The sequence below is a fragment of the Pipistrellus kuhlii genome, unplaced genomic scaffold (assembly GCF_014108245.1).
Source record: "Pipistrellus kuhlii isolate mPipKuh1 unplaced genomic scaffold, mPipKuh1.p scaffold_m20_p_12, whole genome shotgun sequence".
NCBI lineage: Eukaryota > Metazoa > Chordata > Mammalia > Chiroptera > Vespertilionidae > Pipistrellus > Pipistrellus kuhlii.
In genome coordinates, this window is record NW_023425427.1 from 16,194,468 (window position 1) to 16,217,279 (window position 22,812).

Consider the following 22,812-nt stretch of genomic DNA (forward strand, 5'->3'; position numbering starts at 1 on the left):
GCCCCGAGCACCAAGCCTCCTCCTGCCTCCGAGCCTCCCAGCCATTCCACAAGCACTTACCGAGCCCCGACTTCCAGACTTATAGAGATGAGTCACAAAATCGCCATCCTCCTGGACTCAGGAGTTAGGATGGAGAAATTGAAGTCGTGACACTGTGGTGTCCAAAGACCCTGATATGAAGGTGCACATTAGAAATTCCTTGGAGTTTTGAGCTAGGAAAGTAATTTGTCTCTTTTGTCAAATGGGCATGCTTCCCTGTATCAGTTAATGAGAGCTATCTGATTCACCACACGTTATTTTTTTTTATTTTTTTTTTTGCCCAGGCTGCCAAGAAAATCAGAGTCACATATTGTGCTGAACGACAGCAACTTTTCCTAGCGGATAGCAACAAATCCTACAGCTTCACAGTCCGGCCTGCCAACTTCCAAAGCTCTATTTTCTACTCAGTGCTCTCTCCTGAATTCCTGACCACCTCAGCTCCTCAGGATGGCCCACCAAGCCTCACAGGCTGGCTGTAAGCACACCCTCTTGCCTTCTCTCTCACTGCTCACACAAGCACCTTCTCTGCCGGTCACCAAGGTTTCTCTTGTCATTTCTCAAATGCAGTTTGCATTTTAGACTGCAAGCACTTTCTTTTAAAATTAAAAAACAAAACGAAACAACTTTATTGAGGTACAATGAGATTCAGTCCCTGTAAGTGTACCCTACGTGCTTTTGAACGGGCATGTTTGCCCTCCTTTTTCACTTAGTGATTTCCTGTCCTCCCAGGCCCAGGAGATGCCACCTCCTCTGCAAAGTCACACCGAACAAGCCAGAGAATATTTTCCTCTTCTGTAGATGTTTATGTTTGCCTCCATTACGGCTTTTAGCATATTACATTCTTTTTTTTTTAAAATATATTTTATTGATTTTTTACAGAGAGGAAGAGAGAGGGATAGAGAGTTAGAAACATTGATGAGAGAGAAACATCGATCAGCTGCCTCCCAAACACCCCCCACTGGGAATGCGCCTGCAACCAAGGTACATGCCCTTGACCGGAATCGAACCTGGGACCCTTCAGCCCACAGGCCGACGCTCTACCACTGAGCCAAACCAGTTTCGGCGCATATTACATTCTTAATAGCTGTTGATATGTATGTGGTGTGCACTAGAACATCCATCTTCCTATGTGGGTAGACTCATGGAGAGAAAGATTACTGTTCTGAACAACATGTCTACCCACCCATGACACTGTTGTTCAGAACAGTAATCACTGACGAAAAGCAGTCAAGCTGCCCGGAGGAAGCTGCTCATCACAGCACTGCATGACCTGGGGCCGCCAGCCTGGGAGCTCTGCCGGGAACCACTAAATCCCTCCTGTTCGCGTTTGTCAGAATGCCTAACCAGGCGCACACTGCCCTGGTCACTATCCCCCCAGGCAGGGGTTAAGAGAGGCTTAGACCTCCGGGAAGGATGTGGGGGAAAGCCTGACATAAAATGGCTTCTAAGGAACATCAGCAGTGCCCACAGTATAGCCCGTTTCGCTGGATCTGAGGCACCATCTATTGTAATCGCCGAGGTTAAAAAGATGTGCTTCTTAGTCTTTGGAACGAGGTGAATGACATATTCATTACCTCACGGAAAAGCAAGGAGAAAGGCAGGATAAAGAACTTTAAATACCCTCAACTCTGAAAAGGTTACGTCGTTCCCACTGGGTCCCCACCCCGCCTAGAGAATTTTAAAATTGAAAAAAAACAACAACACTAAACTAGAAACTAAATATAAAGAGGTCTACCAACGTTCTGATGCTTCCTATGAGAACCACTTTGATGATTTTTTGGAAACATCAGGTATTAAAGTTTTTTCCATACGAAGATAACTATGTTGGTGTGAGGCCCTGCCTTGCTAGTGCCCTGGGAGCGTGCTTATTGTGCCTACAGAGGGTCATCTGGCCCTGGGACTCAGCCCACTCCAGCCGTCCACGGCCGAGCGTCTGTAAATGGGCGGCCTTGAGCACAACACCAATCTCTGCCTCAGTTTCCTACATCTGCTTCGCATACACTGCAATTACTTTATTTATAGAAACAGAATGGGGCAGGGGCGGTGGGCTGGAGGGGGCCAATGGGAAAGAAAAAAGGAGACCTATGTGATATTTTCAACAATAAAGAATTATTAAAAAAAAAAAAAGAAAGAAAGAAAGAAAGAAAGAAAAGAAAAGAAAAGAAAAAAGAAAAAGAAAAAGAAAAAGAAACACAGAATGACTAGACCAGTGGGTCTCAAACTTGAGCATGCATCAGAACCACCAGGAGAGCTGGTTAAAAGACAGAGTGCTGGACCCCACCCCAGAGCAGGAATTTGCATTTCTAGCAAGTTCCCAGATGCTGCTGATCACACATTTGGAACCTCCAACCTTGTCTAAACTACTCATTTTACAGACAAGAAACTGGAGCACGGAGGAAGGAGGGGCTTGCCAAAGATCAAACACTATGATTATGGAGAAGTTGGGCCTGGACCTGAGTCCCTTCTCATCTTGCTACACCATGTGACCCCCCTCCCCCGCCCTCGGTTGGCTACATTAGTTGCCAACCCAGAGAGGAGCAATAAAGGGTCTGATAAGTCCTTGGTGCGTACAAAACTTTAATTTTATGTTTCAATTTTAAATATAGTTGCTATATTTAATGAGACTCCTTGGGCCCTCGGGTTTATTAGTGACACAAACCCATCCGATCCAAGCTGTAATTTCTGTTTGCTTTTCCATCTTGATTTCTCCTCCCTCACCCTTTCTTTCTGTCTGTCCTTTTTCTCTCCACCTACGTTCTTCAGAGCAATTTGCAGTTAAGATTTCCCCAAAGACCAACATGTTTACAAAGTCTCTCTTGTCTTGAGTCCAAGTGTCTCCTTCACATTTTCCAGTAAAACTCCATCCCGCCAATGCCCTGTCCATCATCACAGAACCGCAGGGGAGCCACGTAGGACTGGAAGCCTGGGTACACCACCCAAATCCACCGCAATCAGGTGAGAAGACGTACATAAGCAAAGGCATGCTGTCTGAACATTATTTTCCTTGTTTAGCAAAGAGTTTCTTACGTGTCTATTATATTATACTATGTGCAAAGGAGCATGCCTAATCAGTAATCAGGGTCAGTGATAGATCCTCCCTTCCTCCAGTTGATGGACAGACGAAAACCCCACCTGCAGCCAGACATTCCTGAGCTCTGAACCACCAATCAGCACCTGCCAAATACTCTAAGCCCCCATTCCTAAGTCCCAAGGTCCCTAATCACCAATCAGCGTGTGCTGAGTGCCCTAAGCCCCGCCCCCATCCTTAAAGGTGCTTGTACCCCGGGCGCTTGCTCTCTTCCGCCCCTCTCTCTGGAGGCAGCCACAGGGGTACTTTTCCCTCCAAGAAAGCCTGTGTCCTGCCATCCCGGTCTCCAGCTCTTCTCTATTTAATCTACCAGTCAGTACCATTGTACGTCACAGCCGTCTTCGTGAGCACCTAGTACACATCCCAGTCAGTGTTCAGGAACTCAAACAGATGTACATTGAGTTGAACTGAGTTTAAGGCTGTTTTGGGGCTGTTTGGATCCTGCTGATCGCCCTCAGGAACCTCCCATTCATTCTACCCATTACTTTGTCGCCAGAATACCCTATATTTCCCCCAACCAAAACCTGGCAGCTTTATCAGAGTACCTGAGTAGAACCCCAAAACTAAAGAGATTAGGAGCAACCCACTTTGGGGAAAGGGCTGGTGAAATAAAATTGAGTTGTTTAAAATGGAAACCCAGCCGAAACTGGTTTGGCTCAGTGGTAGAGCGTAGGTCTGCGGACTGAAAGGTCCCAGGTTCAATTCCGGTCAAGGGCATGTACGTTGGTTGTGGGCACATCCCCCAGTAAGGGGTGTGCAAGAGGCAGCTGGTTGATGTTTCTCTCTCATCGACGTATCTAGCTCTCTCTCTCTCTCCCTTCCTCTCTGTAAAAAATCAATAAAATATATTTTTAAAAATTGAAAAATAAAATAAAATAAAATGGAAACCCAGCAACGACTGAAGAGGAAAGGAGAGGACCCTGCATCTTAAAACTCTCGTGGATAGCAATGTGGGAAGATGCCAGAGGAAAAGAGTAAGAAATACAATTTTTGCCCAGCTGGCGTGGCTCAGTGGTTGAGCATCGACCTGTGAGCCAGGAGGTCACAGTTTGATTCCAGGTTTCGGGCTCGATCCCCAGTGTGGGGCATGTAGGAGGCAGCCAATCCATGATTCTTTCTCATCGTTGATGTTTCTCTCTCTCTGAAATCAATAAAAATATATATATTTAAAAAAAAAAGAAATAAAATTTTGCCAGGAGAGTTATTTTTTTCAATTGGAAGAAGGTAGAGAATAAAAAAGAAAACCTTTAAAAAGGGGGAGCACAGAGGTCTCTTGGAGAGTTAAGATGGCCAGGAAGGAGAAAGACCAGAGAAATTCCATAACTTGGGGAACTGAAGGAAAGGAATGGGACTGGACTCCTGACGGCCTTGAAGACTGTGTTTTCAAACTGGCGCTGGAAGGACAGGGAGTGGAAGAACTGTGCTTCCTTGGGACTGTCAGAACTGAAATAAACAACCCTGGGCAAGTGTAAGCAAGGAGGGTGAGGAAAGGTGGGGTGCGAGATGCAGGACCTGGCAGTGACTGTAAAAGCCCGATTCTGGGAGCATCTGTTCCGCCAAAAGGAATGAAGACAAACTGTACAGCCGCCTCTCCGCATATGATTTCACTCTCAAGATCTTCACAGTCTTCAGCGGAGCAATATCTGTATTCCAAGCCAGTGCCTCTCAAACTTCAAAGTGCACACAACTCCCCTAGGGGCCTGACTGAAACACAGATTTCAGATTTCAGCACACGCTCCCCCCTCGCCCCCCCCCCCCTCACCCCGTGCATTCGGCTTCAGCAGGTCCGTGGGCAAGGCACATAACAATTTGCATTTCTCACAAGCTCCAAGGGGATGCTTCTGCTGCTGATCTGCGGACCACACGTTGAGTAGCACTGCTCACACAGCCCACCTGGAGGGGAGGAGCCCTCTAGGCCTGGAGGGGCAAAGCCATGGGCACAAGGAGGCGTCCTCTTCATCCTCTTCTGAGGAGACTGCCCCCTCACCCGCTGACACGGCCGAAGGGTGAAGCCACACCATGCCTCCCACCCCAATGATCTTGTCTCCACACCTACAGTTCCTTTAGCTGCTTACACATTTCCTCGGGGTCCTTCAGCTCTGGAAGCGACTCTATGAGCAGACCCCTGGGACAGAGAACAGCAGACCACTTAAACATGCAGGAACTGCCCAGGGTTCGGGACAGATTTACTCTTGTCTGGGACTAGCAGATAGGAGTCCTCCCGAGAACAGAGGCGTCTCCCTGTGCTTGCTGCAGCAAACAACACACAGAACTTTCCTCAAATGACTTCCCAGCAGGGAGCTCTCCTCGTCTAAGTACTTCGGCAAAGATCAGAGATCTGAACGCAAAATCATAAGTATTAGAGATGGTACCAGCCTGCTATCTCACTCAGGGCCCATCCCTAAGGGCCAGACTAAGAAAGGCAATTACAGTACAAGAACCGAGTCTTTTTTCACACAAGGGATTTAGAGATTTCATATAGTTTGCAATTTGGATTTTCGTCTTTCCAACTGCTGCCTCCTCCAAATCACAGCCGTGCGTGTCAGGTTGTTTTTTTTGTGTGTGTGTTTGTGTGTGTGTGTGTGTGTGTGTGTGTGTGTGTCAGTTTTAAGCTGTGAATGGAAGAAGCTAGTAAATTTAGGGAGTCCCACGTATGGACCTGGGGCACTTGGTCAAAGCTGCTAACCATGTCTCACTCTAAGAACATGTGAAGGAACGTTCCCTTGATAGAGTGAAGTTTAATGGTTCCCAATTATTTTCGTCCTGAATGGTCTTATTTTTTTCCTGAGGAGGGGTGGAAAACCTTGGAGAGGGTAAAAAGTCCGAGAGTAACAAAGCGGATTGAAAAAGATTGTGCATGAATGGGTGTGTGTGTGTGTGTGTGTGTGTGTGTGTTCAGAATTCAAGTTAATTCACTGCCACAAACATTGTCTGAGCAGCCCCCTGGTGGGGGCCAGAGAACACTCAAACTAACATCTGATAATAACATTCCTTCACATCTTTCTTTCTTATTGATTTCAGAGAGGAAGGGAGAGGGTGAGAGAGATAGAAACATCAATGATGAGGGAGAATCGTGGATGGGCTGCTTCCTGCACGCCCCACCCTGGGGATCAAGCCCACAACCCGAGCATATGCCCTGACCGGGAATCAAACCGTGACCTCCTGGTTCATAGGTCGACGCTCGCTGAGCCACGCCAGGTAGGCCCTTCACATGTTTCTAAGATTTATGCCAAATGTTAATCTAAAGCACAGTTTTACAACAGTTACCTCGTGTTATTTTCAGAACTACCTTAGAGTACACACAACAATGATATTCATTGTTCTACAGACAAACTGAGACTCAACAGTTAAATTATATGCTCAAGCCAGGCCCTCCCCTTTCATTACTTAGCTCTTCCTGCTGACTTGTCAAGTGTGTGTTGACTATCATATTGGAGTCAGGTTTCATGGTGGTGCCCCTCTGTTGGAAACCCCTAGGATTTAAGAAGCTCCAAGGCACTAAATACCATGGCACCTATGGCACAATTTAGCACTGTATTTGGTTATTCTCCATTTAGTCCCCCATATGTAGTTCTGCCCATGTTTCCCCCTGCTCTGAGCCTTAAGAATCCTGCCCCTGTCATTGCTTTTCCTAGTCACCTTTCCCGTTGAGGGTGACCAATGAAGGGAACCAGCAGATCAAAGGGCAGCAACAGCCCTAGCCCGTTTGGCTAAGTGGACAGAGTGTTGGCCTGTAGACTAAAGGGTCCCAGGTTCGATTCTGGTCAAGGGCACATGCCCGGGGTTGAGGCTTGACCCCCAGGAGGGGGCATGCAGAAGGCAGCCAATCAATGAATCACTCTCATCATTGATGTTCCTATCTCTCTCCCTCTCCTTTCCTCTCTGAAATCAATAAGAAATATATTTTAAGTTAATTAATTAATTTAAAACACACACATACACACACACACACACACAAGAGCAGCAATAGAGAAGTAAGTGTCTTTCTTTCCTGCTCCCTGGACTGTCCTTCCTAGACCACAGCTCCTCCTTGGCTCCACCTCTCATTGGAAACTCCTCATACTATTTTCTCCCCTTAGGGGTGCTTACAGCTTCCTAATCTTTCCACTTATTTATTTATTTATTTATTTTTATTGATTTCAGAGAAGATGGAGAGAGAAATAGAAATATCCATAATAAAAGAGAATCATTAATCGGCCGCCTCCTACTTGCCCACTACTGGGGATTGAGCCCTTGACCTGGGTATATACTCTGACTGGGAATCGAACCTTGACCTCCTAGTTCATAGGTTGATGCTCAACCACTGAGACACACTAGCCGGACCAGCTTACCACTCTTGCTACTCCCTGGTGCCTCACCACCTCCTGTTGGTTCCCTTAACCCCACCCACACTTCTGCAAATAATTAGATTCTGTTTACCACCTGGAGCCCAGACCATACTAACCTCTCTCCCACATAGCTCTCACAAGTAAAAATAAATCTAATGCCCAGAGGAACACAGCCTAAAACATCCCCCGTCACAAACTCATTGATTTTTCCCTTTTAATAATTAATGTTTGTTTCACCAGTGCTTATTTGCTACAATCCTACGTTGGGCCCTTATTTATCTCTGGCCTGAACTTCTGCGATAGTTTTCTAAGTGGACTCCCAGCTCTAAAGCCTCCCACCTCCAATCAATGCTAACCACTGCCTGATACTCAATTAAATTTTCTGGCACACAATTCTGAGCATCCGATTCCTGTGATGGCTCCCAAGTGGCCAGAGCACAAAGTTCAAAGTCCTTAGCCCAGCACTCAGGTCTCTCACCTGTGTGCTCAGCCTTACCTGCTACTTCCTATGGGGTCTGGGCTCTCTATTCCCCAGCCCCGCACCAGGAAGTCTGATCTTCACTTGGTTTACACCATCCCCTCAGCCCAGGAAGGCCTTAACTTGGAAAATGCTCACAGACTTGAAGGTCCAGCCCGAATGTTGCCTCTGGCCTGAAGATGTTCTGTTTTCTCACGGAGATAAACAACCACTTACTCTCCTAAACTCTCAGGAGTCTTTTTGCATTTCTTTTTTTTTATGACACTTGGCATGCTGAATCTCTCAGTATGGCTGTCTGTGTCCATCTTCTCCAATACGCCATTCTGAAGCACCTTTCCCAACCAGATGCTGTCTGGTTCCTTGTGGTACCCACATGGTACAAGACTAAGCACAGAGCAGGTCTCAGCAAGTATGTGTCAGATGAATGAATGTATGAATCGATTCAATTAACATTTCCTCCAGACCTAATACTGTGTCTGTAGAGTGATTTGACTTTAAAATAATTTGTGCCCGACTGGTGTGGCTCAGTGGTTAAACATTGACCTATGAATCAGGATGTAATGGTTTGATTCCTGGTCGGGGGACATGCGCGGTTGTAAACTCCATCCCCAGTATGGGGCATGCAAGAGTTAGCCAATCCATGATTCTCTCTCATCATTGATGTTTCTATTTCTTTCTCCCTCTCTCTTCCTCTCTGAAATAAATAAATAAATATATTTATTTATATATATTAAAAATAGTAATTTAAATGATCAGCTAATAATGTATGCTAAATGTTATATATGAGATGCTGCATATAAACATATCTGCATATTTGTGTATTTGTGTGACTATCTCTTAATATGAATATACTAGAGGCTTGGTGCATGAAATTCATGCAAGGTTGTCCAGATGGATTTTCGGAAGGACGTCTGGAAGGTCATTTGGCTGCCCGGTCTAATTAGTATTATATATTGCACTTTTATTATTATAGATATTATTTTATCATGTCATTTAAAATATATATCTTTTGAAGGAAAGTAGAACTATACATAAGCATCTTTAAAAAACACACACAACTTGCCGAAACCGGTTTAGCTCAGTGGATAGAGCATTGGCCTGGGAACTGAAAGGTTCCAGGTTCGATTCCAGTCAAGGGCATGTACCTTGGTTGCGGGCACATCCCCAATAGGAGGTGTACAAGAAGCAGCTGATCGATGATTCTCTCTCATCGATGTTTCTAACTCTCTATCTCTCTCTCTTTCTCCCTGTAAAAAATCAATAAAATATATAAAAAACACACAACTAAATGTGAAAGTTCTTAGAAGGGGTTTCTGAAGGGCAATTGGATGCATGCAGCTTTGAAATGTTCTACTTCTTTCTCATTTCCTATCAGTCTGCCCCATCCAATTTGGTTTAATGAGGCTACTGCAATGTATTTATTTTGGGGTGATTGAATTTAGAGAGACATTCATCTAACACACAATTGCTGCCACAAGCTGAATGGCTGAATCATAACAGGCATGATGGCATTTATCTGAGGACAGCTGTTTCTTACCATTTCTGACACAAAAAGCTCAGGCAGGCAGGGGGTTCTGCCTCAGGTGCAACATGGGGCTGATAAGATCTGAAGGAGAAATGCTTGCTCTCGGACTGATGAAGCAGCCAAGCAGGAAAAAAAATAATAATAATAAATAAATTTTAAAATGGCCTAGAGGCACTAAACCTTTGATTTTAGAACACTCTTTGTCCAATGTGTGAGAGTTGCTTCCGGCCCTTTGGGACTCCAAGGAATCCCAGTCATAAGGAGATAACTTCATAAGGACAGCAGAGGCATCTGTGTGAGTGACTAACCTCTTCAGACGAGCTTACAATCTGCTTTGGGTAGTCGCAGCTATTAAGTAATAATGATGACAATAATGGCTCCCATCTGCATGGCGCCGTGATAACGGACAGCATGACTTCACATTCACCACCTCAGGCAAGTCCAGCTGGAGTGGGGTACCCACCTGGCAGCCACCGGTGCTCGGGGACAGACCAAGCACGGTTTCCAGGGAACCAGGAAGCCCCTTCCCAAGGAAATCTCCGTTGACGTTGGCTTGCCGCCGATGCCCAAAACCCATCACGAAAGCATCGCTTCTTGGAACTCAGGCACTTTTGCTGTTAAAGCAAAAATATCCATGGAAATAAAGCCAACTCTGTACCTCATTTACACCTGAATATGGATGCACTCTCAGCACCTTCTCAGCAGAACAGCTGGCTAAGGATCACACAAGTGGTAAGAGAGGAAAAGGAGGTTAAGGGCCTAACAAATAGACACTGCTAGCACTCTTCACTTGCTACAGCTTTTGAGGTTGCAGGAAACGTGCAGAGTGGTGTTAATTCAACACAGGGTTGTTTTCTTTTAATTTTTAAATAATAAATCTTTATTCATATTATTACAAGTGTTCCTCTTTCCCCCCCTCTTCCCCCATAGCGCCCCTCCACCTGATCCCCAACTCCACCCCATGCCCTTACCCCCGCCCCTGTCTTCATCCATAGGTGTAAGATTTTTGTCCAATCTCTTCCCGCACCCTTCAGACCCCCCTCCCCCTGAGAATTGTTAGTCCAATCCCTTTCTATGTCCCTGATTCTATTATATTCAACAGTCCATTTTGTTCTTCAGATTTTTTAAAAATAAATATTTTATTGATTTTTTACAGAGAGGAAGAAAGAGGATTAGAGAGTTAGAAACATCGATGAGAGAGAATCATTGATCAACTGCCTCTTGCACACCCACCACTGGGGATGTGCCCGCAACCAAGGTATATGCCCTTGACCGGAATCGAACCCAGGACCTTTCAGTCCACAGACTGACGCTCTATCCACTGAGCCAAACCGGTTTCGGCTGTTCTTCAGATTTTTTTGTTCACTTGATTTTTAGAGTCACTTGTTGGTAGGTATGTATTTGACATCTTTTTATTGTTCATAAATTTTACCTTAACCTTTTTCTTCTTCTTCTTCCTCTCCTTAAAGAATACCCTTCAGCATTTCATGTAATCCTGGTTTGGTGGTGATGAACTCCTTTAGCTTGTTCTTGTCTGTGAAGCTCTTTATCTGACCTTCAATTCTGAATGATAGCTTTGCTGGGTAGAGTAATCTTGGTTGTAGGTTCTTGTTGTTCATTCAACACAGGGTTTTAATATATAATAACTAAGAGCTACAGAATAACCTGCCACCTACAACTATTTACCCTCTGAAACTAACAAAATGTTACAAGAATTAGATTTGAAAAGGCAGGAGTTTGAGTCACAGAGCTTCCTGGTAACCACAGTTCTCTTTCATCTATCTATCCCCATTCATTTTTCTGACCTCCTCCTGGAGAAAGGGAGGGGAGGGGAGGGAAGGTGGGCAAAAAGTGCTTGTTGGATTGGGGCCCTGGTAATATGGTGTCACACTCTCTCAGCCTAGCATTTCTCTAAAACTGACTTTCTCTTATGTGATATTATTGTGAGCTCCTCAGAGACCTGCCCCTTCCCCCAACCCTGGTGGTCTCTCCTTTAAGGGTCCCTGAACCAGAGCCAAAAAAACAAACATTCTAGTTCGGCAGAAGCTCCCATCCCAAGCCCCAGAGATCAATCACTGCGGCCCTCATCCGGCTTCCCCTCCACTCGGGAGCAATGCGCTGCCTATTCAGCCGATCTAAGGTGCTTTCTACACTGGCTCTCCCCTGCTGAGGCCCCTATCTGCTACTTGAAGCATTCTTCACCAGAATAAATTCTAGTAGTGTTGGCCCATCCAGAAGCAACAGCAGCCTTTTTTGCTCTGCTGCCAAAGCATTAGCCAGCCCTGCTCGTGTTCCCATAAATTTCCGGGACGGGAGTCAAACCCAGTTCCCAGGGTTCCTAGCTGCAGGAGACACCGCTCATTCTCTGAGTGGTCCTGTTTCAGTGAGTTGAGGTGGGCACCCATCTCCTTTAGCTCTCTTAACACACTCACTGCTGCCCCCAAAGAAATGCTCTCCCAAAGTCTCCCAGAGTAACTTTAGAGTGCGAGTCATGTGACCACTTTTCTGCTCAACTCATTTTGTAGGTTCTTCTAGCTGGCCCGTTCCACAGCTGTGGGTATCTGATAGTCATTATGTCTTGATTCTCTATGGGAACTGCCAGTCTAACACTATTACATTCATTCATGTGTTTGGTGAACAATTATTGAAGGTCCCCCTTTAGTGTGACTCTTTCCTGTAGCACTTCCTTCCTCTTGCTCATTTATTCTGTTCTTCACCTTCCTGCTATCAAATGTGATGATGAAGAATGAATCGTTCTCTTTCTTTCTCTCTTCTTCTCTCTCCACAAAGTCCCAGCTATTACGGTAGATACATGTGGGAAAAAAATGTTTTCACTTTCTGTACCAGAATGGATAGCAAGCAAACTGAGAAAAATTTAAATAAAGAACAGACAATAAATAATGAAGATAGCCCAGCTGGCATAGCTCAGTGGTTGAGCGTTGACCTATGAACCAGGAGGGCATGGTTTGATTCCCAGTCAGGGCACATGCCCAGGTTGCAGGCTCGATCTCCAGTGTGGGGCATGCAAGAGGCAGCCAATTAGTGATTCTCTTTCTCATTGATGTTTATATATCTCTCTCCTCCCTTCTTCTCTGAAATCAATAAAAATATATTTAAAAAATAATGAAGACATTGGATGTCAAATTATCTTACAAGCAGAGTTGTTTTTTGTGTGTGTTTTTTTAACCCAAAGCATAGCATGTTGTCTTTCTAGAATTGGGTTCTTCAAAGTTCAAGTTGCAAAGTTCTTGTAAAGCTATTGCAAACACACACTCTTTAAAAGGTTGTATTAAACAAGGTGTGTGTTTGCGTTCCTAGTACATAGGGCCTGGGGTAGTAGTAAACAAGCTGACAATAAACAGAGGCCAGTAAGGAGTTTAACTATTGCTAAGGAAGCAGCATAGCTATGGAACGCTGTCTGTAGCATATAAATATGGGCGTATCAATGGGACAAAAAATAAAAACAGGAGCTGTAAAGGCATACCAAGTGCTCTAACACTGCTCTACCAGACAACTGGAACATCTAATAGGATTCCTGAAATATCAAAGGACAGCTGTCTACTTTGCTAAGTCCTTGAATCCTTTACCCCAAATATTTTTCTTAAACAATCACGGTGATCTATAGCTAATATTTACTTGGGACTTTCTCTGTGCTAGACCCTGGACTAAGTTATAATATTTATGGTTCTTGTTATTTAATTCTCTTCTATGAAGAAGATGGCATTTATTCCCTTTCTATGGATGAGGAAAATGAGTCTCAGTGATAAAGGCACTCATCTTAAGTTGTGTGGGGGAAAGAAGAGAGGATCTAGGAATGCAGGTGGTTGTTTTTCTCACTTTCTCCGTGTTATCCTACAAAAAGCAGTATGTGGTGAGTGAGCCTCTTCCACCAAGACAGTATGGCAGGGCCCCCACATACGACTGTACCTCTCGGGATTCAATTTCTCTGTAGCCGTCACCCTTCCCCATCTCTACGTGAATAAATCCTCCTTCCTTCCCTTCCACCCTGCTTTTCCTCTTCCCATAAATATTTGTTGAGCACGTTCTATGTGCCAAGCATTAAACTGGGTACAAGATTATTATAGGGATTAAGGCTTGGTCCCTACTCTCAATGACCTTCTAGTTTAGTAGAGAAATCAGATGTGTATATGCAAATAGACTGAACGATGGAACAACTGAACAAACGAACAACTGGTCACTATGATGTGTGCTGACCACCAGGGGGCGTGTGCAGAACATGGGGGGGGGTGTGGGGAGCGGGTGGCAGAGAGTGGAACATGGTGGGCATTGGTCATCATGGAATGATGAAGCAGGTGAGTGGGGCACCAGACCAAGGCAGGGTGCCAGTCACTGTCATTGAGGTCAGCCTCTGGTGGTTACTGAAAATTCTCTGTTCCCGCATGCCACAGTCCCACTCAGCTCTTACACCTGCTGCTGGCGCCAGCCCTTCTCCCACCCACTGCGGGCCCTGGCCTCAATCACACCACGTCGCCAGCGAATGCAAGCAGGGCCAGCACCGACAGCACATGGGAACAGCAGCGGCAGGAGAGGGGCTGCTGGCTGACAGGGAATTGGGGGCCTGCAGTGGGAGGGGCCGGGCAAGGGCATGGAGGATGGACCGAGACCTGCCCCTGTGTCCACCACAGCCTCACAGCCCACAGTTCCTTTCAAAGTGCACAAATTCATGTACTGGGTTGTGAATGCCCCCATGGGGGCAGGTATAGGAGGAACATATGTCACCAGGGAGGAGAAATCAGAAGTTTACATGAAAAAAAATGAAACCTTTCTCAGTGTTTCCTGCTTGAAATATATTCATCCCCACTCCAACACGAACTCTATTCCACTGGCATTCTGGCTCGTATTAGTCACTTTGGGCTGGTCCTGGGATTAGGTTTGTTATTTTCCTCTCCCACAGCATAGCTAATTCAATACTCTCGAGGAGTGATTATACTGAACGGAATGTTGACAGGGGCTAGAATGCTCGAGTCATAGATAGGACTTGAGCGTTCACTATCTTTAGCCATTTTAATTTTCCTTGTAAATTACTAAATTTAGTAACCTGGTTATATATAGTAACCTTGTGCACTTAGATCTACCCATGAGTGCTGACAAGTCAGTTTTCCGAGCCTGGCAGGTAAAGGGCCAGGCCTGGGCCCTGTAAGATTGCTGTGATAATACCCCATTGTGAAGGCTTTTAAAGAGACAGCCAACTGGCCTTCTCCTGGAGTCATCCAGCCTTTGTTACTGTCCACGCCATTTCTTCCTGAACACTGCAGAAGTAACGGACACCTCCCCCTTTCAATGTAGGGATCCCCTGTAAGGCAATGCCTGCCAACAGATAAATCAGCCCAAAGTCTTTATCCAACTGTCTCATTGGAATACTGCACTGCCTTCCCCGTGCTGTGTCTCATTACTACCCTACACACACTCTGAATTCCAAACTTGATATATTTTTTCATGCTGTCCATTCCCCCCCACCCACCCCCACCTCTCAGCCATACATGGCAAATCCAATCCCATCTTTGATTCAAGACCCAGATCAGGAGCCCTCTCGTCTACAACCGCTTCTGTAATTGCTATTTTATCTCCAAGGTTCCATAGCTCATTCCTAGCCACTCACATCTTATGTTAGGATTCCGTCATAAGCATGAGGTCTCCAAGAAATATACGTCATCTCTCTACTCAGAGCACTCTTGCCGAATAGGAAACGTTTCCTGGAACATCACATCCATTCAGCCTTTCGTTTATTTATTCGGTAATTTGACAAATATTTACTGAATGCCTCTGTGAGCCAGGCAATGGGATACAGTGGTGAATGAGACTGATGAGGCTTCTACCCTCATGCAGCTTCCAGTCCAGTGGGGAAGACAGAAATAATGAATAAATGATTGAAAGAGGATGAATTGAATGACCTCAACGGCCGGTGTCAATGAGCGATGAGCCTGATGTCCTCAGTCCCTGGTTGACTAGCCTGTCTTCAGATAATGCTAGGAACAGTGTCACAAATCTCTTTCATCGGACTCCTAGCCACAGGCAACCACCCCTTTACACCAACAGTTGCCAAAAATAATATGATTTGTTATACTTATGCTTTCTCAGTATAATTACATCCCCATTAGCCAAATAATTTTGTTTCATGTTAGTTTCCTAATTTCATTCTCAAAGGGTGACATTAACTTTATGCTTCAGGGAGTCTTATTGCCAACCTCATTTCCCACCTGTGAGAAACAAAAATCTTTGTTTTGCTCACTGCTGTATCCCCAGTGCTATAATGCCTGTCACACAGTAGGCGTTCAATTTATATTCATTAGAGGGATGAGTGGGTGGATGGGTGGGTGGATTTTACCTTCCTCCTTATAGCAGAAATGCTCTAAGACCATAGTACCTGCCATAGTACATTGCCTGCACATGGAGGTAATCAATCAATACATTATCCTATATAATAAAACCCTAATATGCAAATTTACTAAATGGCAGACCGTCTGGAAGAATGACGGGTCGCTATGATGTGTACAGACCACCAGGGGGCAGACTCCTGTTGGTCAGTGTGCTCCCAGGCTCACTGCTGGCAAGCACAGTGACGGCAATGCTAAGGGGCAGTGAGCAGTCAGGCAGTAAGGAGCAAGGGGTTCCTGACAGTGAGAGGAACCCCAGACTTCGAGAGGGATGTCCACCAAAGGGTCCTGGACTGTCAGAGGGCACAGGCAGGGCTGAGCAACCCCCCCTGCCCCCCCTTCACAAATTTCATGCACCAAGCCTCTAGTTTGAAAATAAAATGTCATCTAGCTTTGCTTGGACTTTTTCATAACTAGAAAGAACTCACTGCTTTTTCAGGCAGTTAGTTCCAGAGTCGAACTGCTCGAGCTGTTGAAGTCCTTCCCACTTTGGGTCTAACATTGGCCTCCCTTGAGGCCGATGGAAACACATCTGCACCCTCTGTCCCCATGGCCGTCCTTCGGGTGTTGTGGACGGTGACCAGGTTCCCTGCCGTCACTTACAAACGGGACGCTTCTCCAGTGTAAACGCAGGTCACTGAATGTCATTGGAAGCACTCCCAACCCAGTTCAAAGGAGGACACCTCCCCATAGGTGTGCGGCGTGTTCTGAACTCCCACAGAGAGCCACGGTGCCAGCAGGTCAGGGACCCAAACCGGAACTGGTGGTGATAACAACAATTAATGTTCACTCCGCAGTTAATTATGGTTCACTGATTAACCCACATTAACACCCCGGGATATAGGTCAGGGTTTCTAGGCCTTATTAATGGTCAAGATGATGAGGCAGAAGACAAGAACCGAGGCAAACTTTGCCCGGGTGATGGTGAGTAAAGGGACAAAACCATACAGCAGACAGGAACCCAGGGCTTGCTGTGTGCCAAGCTCTACGGCAGGCTGCGTGTACTGAGAAATGTTAAACTGTTTCCAAATACAGCACCTTACACAAAGCAGGCCCAAAGCTGTGCATGAAGGTTTGACATTATTTGAACTAAGAGAACTGTTAGCTGCAGGTGCAAACATCTTTTTGTGACACAGAGATTTTGTTGCGGTAGGATTTACTCCAAATCCCCTGAAAACGGATACACCGGGGCCACGAAAGCCCACTAAAATCAGTGTGTGTGTTTAATGTCACTCGTTTCTCTGTATCGTCAATGCAGAAGACATTTTAAGTGATTCGTGTCATCAAATAAAGAATCCTCTCCACATTATTTTATCATTTGAACAAGCCCCTTCTTAACATTGGGTTTGTTAAGTATGAGGCTTTCCGAATGCTTTAATTCGTAAGCTTTGGGGGGATTCTGAGTCCTCTGGTGACAGCCACCTGGGCTTTCCCAAAATAGGGGACAGAGTCACATAATGCACAGAGATTGCATCAATGCAGAGTCTGTGAACTGGAGGTAGAGATCAGAAAAAAACAAACAAACAAACAAAAAACAAACAAACAAACAAACAAAAAACTGGCCCCTGGTGAGTCTTTGGAGCCACTATGAAGGCTTTGATTTCCATTCTGAGTCAGATGGGAAACCACAGAAAGTTTTGAACTTGCATTTTAGCAGGGGCACTCCGGCTTCCGTGATGAGAATAGACTTGAAGGGGGAGAGGGCCAAAGGAGCTCCCTGCAAACATCCAGGTGAGAGAGGAGAGCAGGGGAGGAGTGAGACGTGGTCAAATGCTGATAGAATTCGCAGACCAGATGGAATGTGGTGTGTGAGTGGAAGAGGTGGGTTAAGCTGATGTCAAGGGTTATGCCTGAGCTACTTGAAGGCTGGGGTTGTCATCACATGGGATGAGGAAGACTAACAGGTTGCAATTTTGGTGGATGCAGGGGAATGAGAAGGGAGATCTTAGGAGCCACGTTTGGGACATGTCAAACTTGAGATGCCTGTAGACATCCAATTGGAGAGGCTGAATGTCTGATCAGGAAGTCTGGAGAGAGTTGGGGCTTAATACTGTTTATCTATAAAACTGAAAACAGTGTAATAATGTGTGCATAGTCATACTTATTATTGGGGGGGATTAAACAAGACAATGCATGGGAAGCTCTCAGTGTAGGACTTAGGATGAAATATTCCCTCGATACATTTCAGCTATTATTTTTATTGAAACTTAGCCCTAACTGGTTTGGCTCAGTGGATAGAATGTCAGCCTGTGGTACAGTCAAGGACATGTACCTTTGTTGCAGGCACATCCCCAGTAGGGGTGTGCCAGAGGCAGCTGATCAATGTTTCTCTCTCATCGATGTTTCTAACTATCCCTCTCCCTTCCTCTCTGTAAAAATCAATAAAATATATATTTTTAAAAACCTTAAACATCCTCAGTCAGTATTTCTATCGTTACCATGAAGTTATGAGTGTGGCTGCTTTTAAGATTGATATGTTGTTTCTGGTGTGTCAGTTCCTGGGCACGGTTTGTAAAAGAAAACAATGGCAGTGCCTTCGGAATGAGTCCCTGGCCCCCAGAGTTTAAAATTATGAAGGCTTTTGCACCCGCTCAACAGCCTCCATAGGCAGACCATGTTCCATTCCTTCAATAACCAGTACGTTGTTTCATCAACCCAGAATTGATTTCACGTTTCAGAGAGGGTTTGACATGGAGGAGGAGGATGCGGCAGTTTATCCGCAGAAATGGAATACCAGCAAGGACCCTGCAGGGAAGACAGTCCCAGATGGTTCACGCAGCCTGTGTGACACGGGGGAGGGGGGAAGGGGGACTCCAATGGAAGGAAGCATGAGGACTAATGGACTGCGCTGCCCCAATTTCCTCAGCTCCAGGTGTGACTGCTGCCCACAGGGGTATCTGGCTCCTTTGAAAATCGATCCACAAAAACCATCTCCCATGTCTTCCTGAAATAGCAGGCTTCTTAGAGGAACCTCCCTTGAAAAGCACATCCCTGCCCTCTGTTATTAGTTTATCCAGTCACCTTTAGCCGCGTTACGCTGGGAAAGTGGAAACAGGAGCTGACGTGGCTTTATTACACCCTTTTAGATCTTTGAAGCAGTGAGGTTCCAACATCAAAACCTGAACAACGTTTGAGGTTCCTCTCTTTTTCTTTTTACGTGTCTTTGAATTTCGACTATAAATCCTTGACCCTGTAATTCTCCTCTACATCTATAACAGGCCTAATGCTCAATAATTGCCTGTTAATAATCCTCCTTATCTCCATTTGTGCATAAAGGGGAGCTGGGAAGAGCCGGTTCAAACCGTCCAAAATGCATCTGCAGCCGAAACCGGTTTGGCTCAATGGATAGAGCGCCGGCTTGGGGACTGAAAGGTCCCGGGTTCGATTCCGGTCAAGGGCATGTACCTTGGTTGCAGTCATATCCCCATTAGGAGGTGTGCAAGAGGCAGCTGATCGATGACTCTCTCTCATCGATGTTTCTAACTCTCTATCTCTCTCCCTTCCTCTCTGTACAAAATCAATAAAATATATATATATTTTTAAAAACACACACACAAAAAAAATGCATCTGCAGCAGATACCGTGTTTCCCCGAAAATAAGACCTAGCGCATCTTTGGGAACAAAAATTAATATAAGACGCTGTCTTATTTTCGGGGAAACAGGGTAGATGATTAAGGTCACAAGCGATCACAGGTCTTGTGCAGGGGATTTAGTAACAAAGCACAACGCAGAACGGGTTGCTGCGCCAATGAGGCGGGAGAGAGAAAAGGACACACAAAAAAGACTCTTCTCAGATCCCTGTTTTCTTCCGTCTGTGAATGAGGCCACCTGACTGAGCTGATTAATGCTAATGAGCAGGCCAATGCTCAATCAAACTTCGAGAAACACCAGTTTCTTTCCTTCTCCTTGATTCCTTTGCAAGTTTCTAATGACGGCCACATTGACTGGGACTGTGCCTCAAGCAGATCTCCGAGGCTCACTCCACAGGAGAAAGCAAGCCTCTCCCTCCCGTCCCCAGGACTCAGGGGAGCACACCCCCAGGACTAACATCTCGGGGTCCCCTAGTCCAGCAGGACATGTGAGGGGCTGAGCTAGCCCCTCCCACATCATTGATGTTATTTTTCTCCCTCCCTCCCTCCCTCCCTGCCTCCGTCCTTCTTCCTTCGTCTCTGAAATATATATATCTCAACAACAAAAGAACAGGTATCTTTCATTCCTTCTCCTTTCTCCTCTCTCTAGCCATTTTAATTGCGAGTCCTTTCTGTCTAGTCAGCCTTCCTGTCCTCTTAGCCCCTGCCCCACTGATCCAGAAAGGTCACCCAGGGGTCTGAAGATCATACAACTCATCTCCTGAACCCACTTAGCGGACAGTGAGCCAAACATGTAAAATTCCACGGAAGAGTCCAAAGGGGGTTAGAATTCACCTTGTCTGCCTTTACACAGCAGGACAGAGGTCCTAAGGCAATTCCTGGGATCCTGTCAGACAGGCAGCCCTTCCCAATACTAGTAGGGGGCTCGGCGGGGCCAAGGAATGTGCACAGTCCAGCCCTGTCTGGGCAGTGGCCGGCGCGCAGCACAGGGCGCGTCCTCAGTACCTGCTATGCAATGAGCAGGCCGTTTCCTCCCATCCCTCAGCTCCGGGCTCCCGAGTATCCGAGGTTTTCCGCTCCCGTTCTGTGCAGTGAGGGGAAACCCTCCCCATGATCCCCCGTCAGCTGGCTGGACGGGGCTGCTGCTGCCAAGTTCCAGGGACATCCTAGCATTCCACTCCCCAAGTACTGTGCTGATTCAAACAGGGCCTCCCACACACTCCAGCGTCAACACAGGCGGAGTCTGCTTGTGTCTGCGCAGTTCCGGGACAATCAACAAACCCATTACCTTCTCAGTCCCAGGCTGGATGCTGGAGGTGCAGCATAAGAGGCGTGTGAACGGTTATATATGCATCAGGGCACGGGTGGTTAACAGCAATGACTCTGCAGCCCCCACCGCCTGGGTTGTATCCCGGCTCTACCACTTGGGTGAATATTTAACCTCTCCCTACCTGAGTTTTCCATCTAACAGGGGTCTTCAAACCACAGCCCACGGGCCACATGCGGCCCGCAGAGGAGTCTGATCCGGCCCGCCAGGTTTTTTGGGCAGTGAGCGCAGCCGAGGTGTTACAGTAGGAATTAGTAGTTCATATAGTCCGGCCCTCCAGCTCTCTGAGGGACCGTGATCTGGCCCCCACTCTAGAAAATGGAAATCAGAGCATGACTCAGAGGGCTGAGAATGATGAATGTAATTCTGATGATGAGAACCGTGATTTAGAACCCTGCTGGGCACAGAGTAAATACTCAATCAATTGAATTATGACTGTTTTGGCATTTGGGCTCCTGTCTGTGGGGGGGCCTAACGTTTGGCCTATTTCACTTCATTCTCTCTGCATCTGGCTGGTGTCCTAGTTTCTCAGGAGGGGTTTTTCTTTGCTCCTGGCTCACCTCAGTCCCAATGGCCAAAAATGACACTTCTCCACACTACTGCCTGGCTGTTTTGTCCACTAGGATTCAAATACAAAACCTTCCATAGGTGAGGCAATCCTCCCCCTTCTATGAACCCGAGTGAATTATTACGTAAGTATTTGTCTAAGAAGGTGAGGAAACTCTTGGTCCACACAGAGGAAGGACCAGACACGAAAGGAGTCGCCCTGAGCCAGATGCTGGTTCCTAAGCAACCTCGTGCCCACATCTTCCTGTTCTTTCAAGGTCAAAGGCGGGAGTTTCCACATACCTTTCAGAAATTCTGACTCCAGCGAGCAGTGATAATATCCCCAGGATTTAAAAAAATCATAATGTTATTTTTCTTCTCTACTCACCCTAACCTCTCTACCTAGAAACAGCTGGTTATGATGTATTTATTCAGTTAGGCAAATACAGACTTTTCCTCATGCCTCCCAAGTTGCCATTACTATGATTATTAAAGCCACCAGTGCCCACGTAAGACATGTAAACTTCAAAATAAGTTGGATTTCGACCCAATTGGCCAAGGCAATTATGAATTTCCATGACTTGGTAGTCCATGGCCTCAAACTCCAAACAATTTCCATTCGCCCATTGAACAGTTCCATGAAAAAACACGGCCTCGCTGTCCTGCCTGCCCCAGCCACGCTCCAGGCAGTACTCTTCGTATCACTTCCAGTGCTTACATTTTGGATCATTTCAATGCAAAGAGAATAATAACAACTGTTGGCCAACGAACATTAAAACGTCCCCCAAGTGGGCCATTTTATTATCAAGTAAGAATTACCTCTGCTCTGCCACCCACCTACCCCCACTCCAGTCCTTGGAAACCGCTGCTTCTGGCAACCTGAGTTAGCTCCTCAACGCATAATGGCGAGTTATTCCGCCCCAAGGTCTCTGTCCCCGCCAGGGTGACTGAAACAAATCTCCAATAGTTCAGTTGCCCCACGTTCCTAATACACACTTACCTGCTCCCTTCACAGTCTTCACGCTGATGACAGGATCCCGGAGCATCAATCCGGGAAGGGACATCAGAGACCAGCCAATCCAAGCCCTCATTTTACAAACACAGGCACCGCAGCCTGCGGAGAGGAAGACACTTGCCCGAGGTCACATAGCTCCTTAATGAAAGAGCTGGGGTTAGGATTGCTGAGCTGGAGATTCATCTCCCCTCGCTGTCATGCTTCTTCCAACCGGTTCTTGCGCTCTCCGCCCTCATTGGCTTTGTGCTCTCAACACACAGTCCACACCCGCGTGGGCCGTGCCAGCAAACTTGCAAGGCTCAGCCGGAGTGAACCAACCAGGCTCAGCTGGCCGGGGACTTCCTACCTGCAGAGGAAGAGTTGTCACGTGACTCTCTTGGAACCACACACGGCGTGTAGGGACACATGTGATGTTCAGGTGTATCCACTATTGGATCTCTGCCATCGTGCTGAGAAGCAAGCAGAGCCTAGAAGTCATTT

At 46.3% G+C, this 22,812-nt stretch overlaps 1 protein-coding gene across 1 annotated transcript in view; it reads right to left on the reverse strand.

Moving 5' to 3' along the window:
• Nucleotides 1-22,563, reverse strand: part of FRMPD1 (FERM and PDZ domain containing 1) — a 102,007-nt gene extending 79,444 nt beyond the window's left edge. Inside the window, exon 1 of the mRNA XM_036433285.2 lies at nt 22,318-22,563. The gene's annotated coding sequence lies outside the window, so the exon portion shown is untranslated. The remainder of the gene's footprint in view (nt 1-22,317) is intronic.
• Nucleotides 22,564-22,812: the final 249 nt, after the last annotated feature.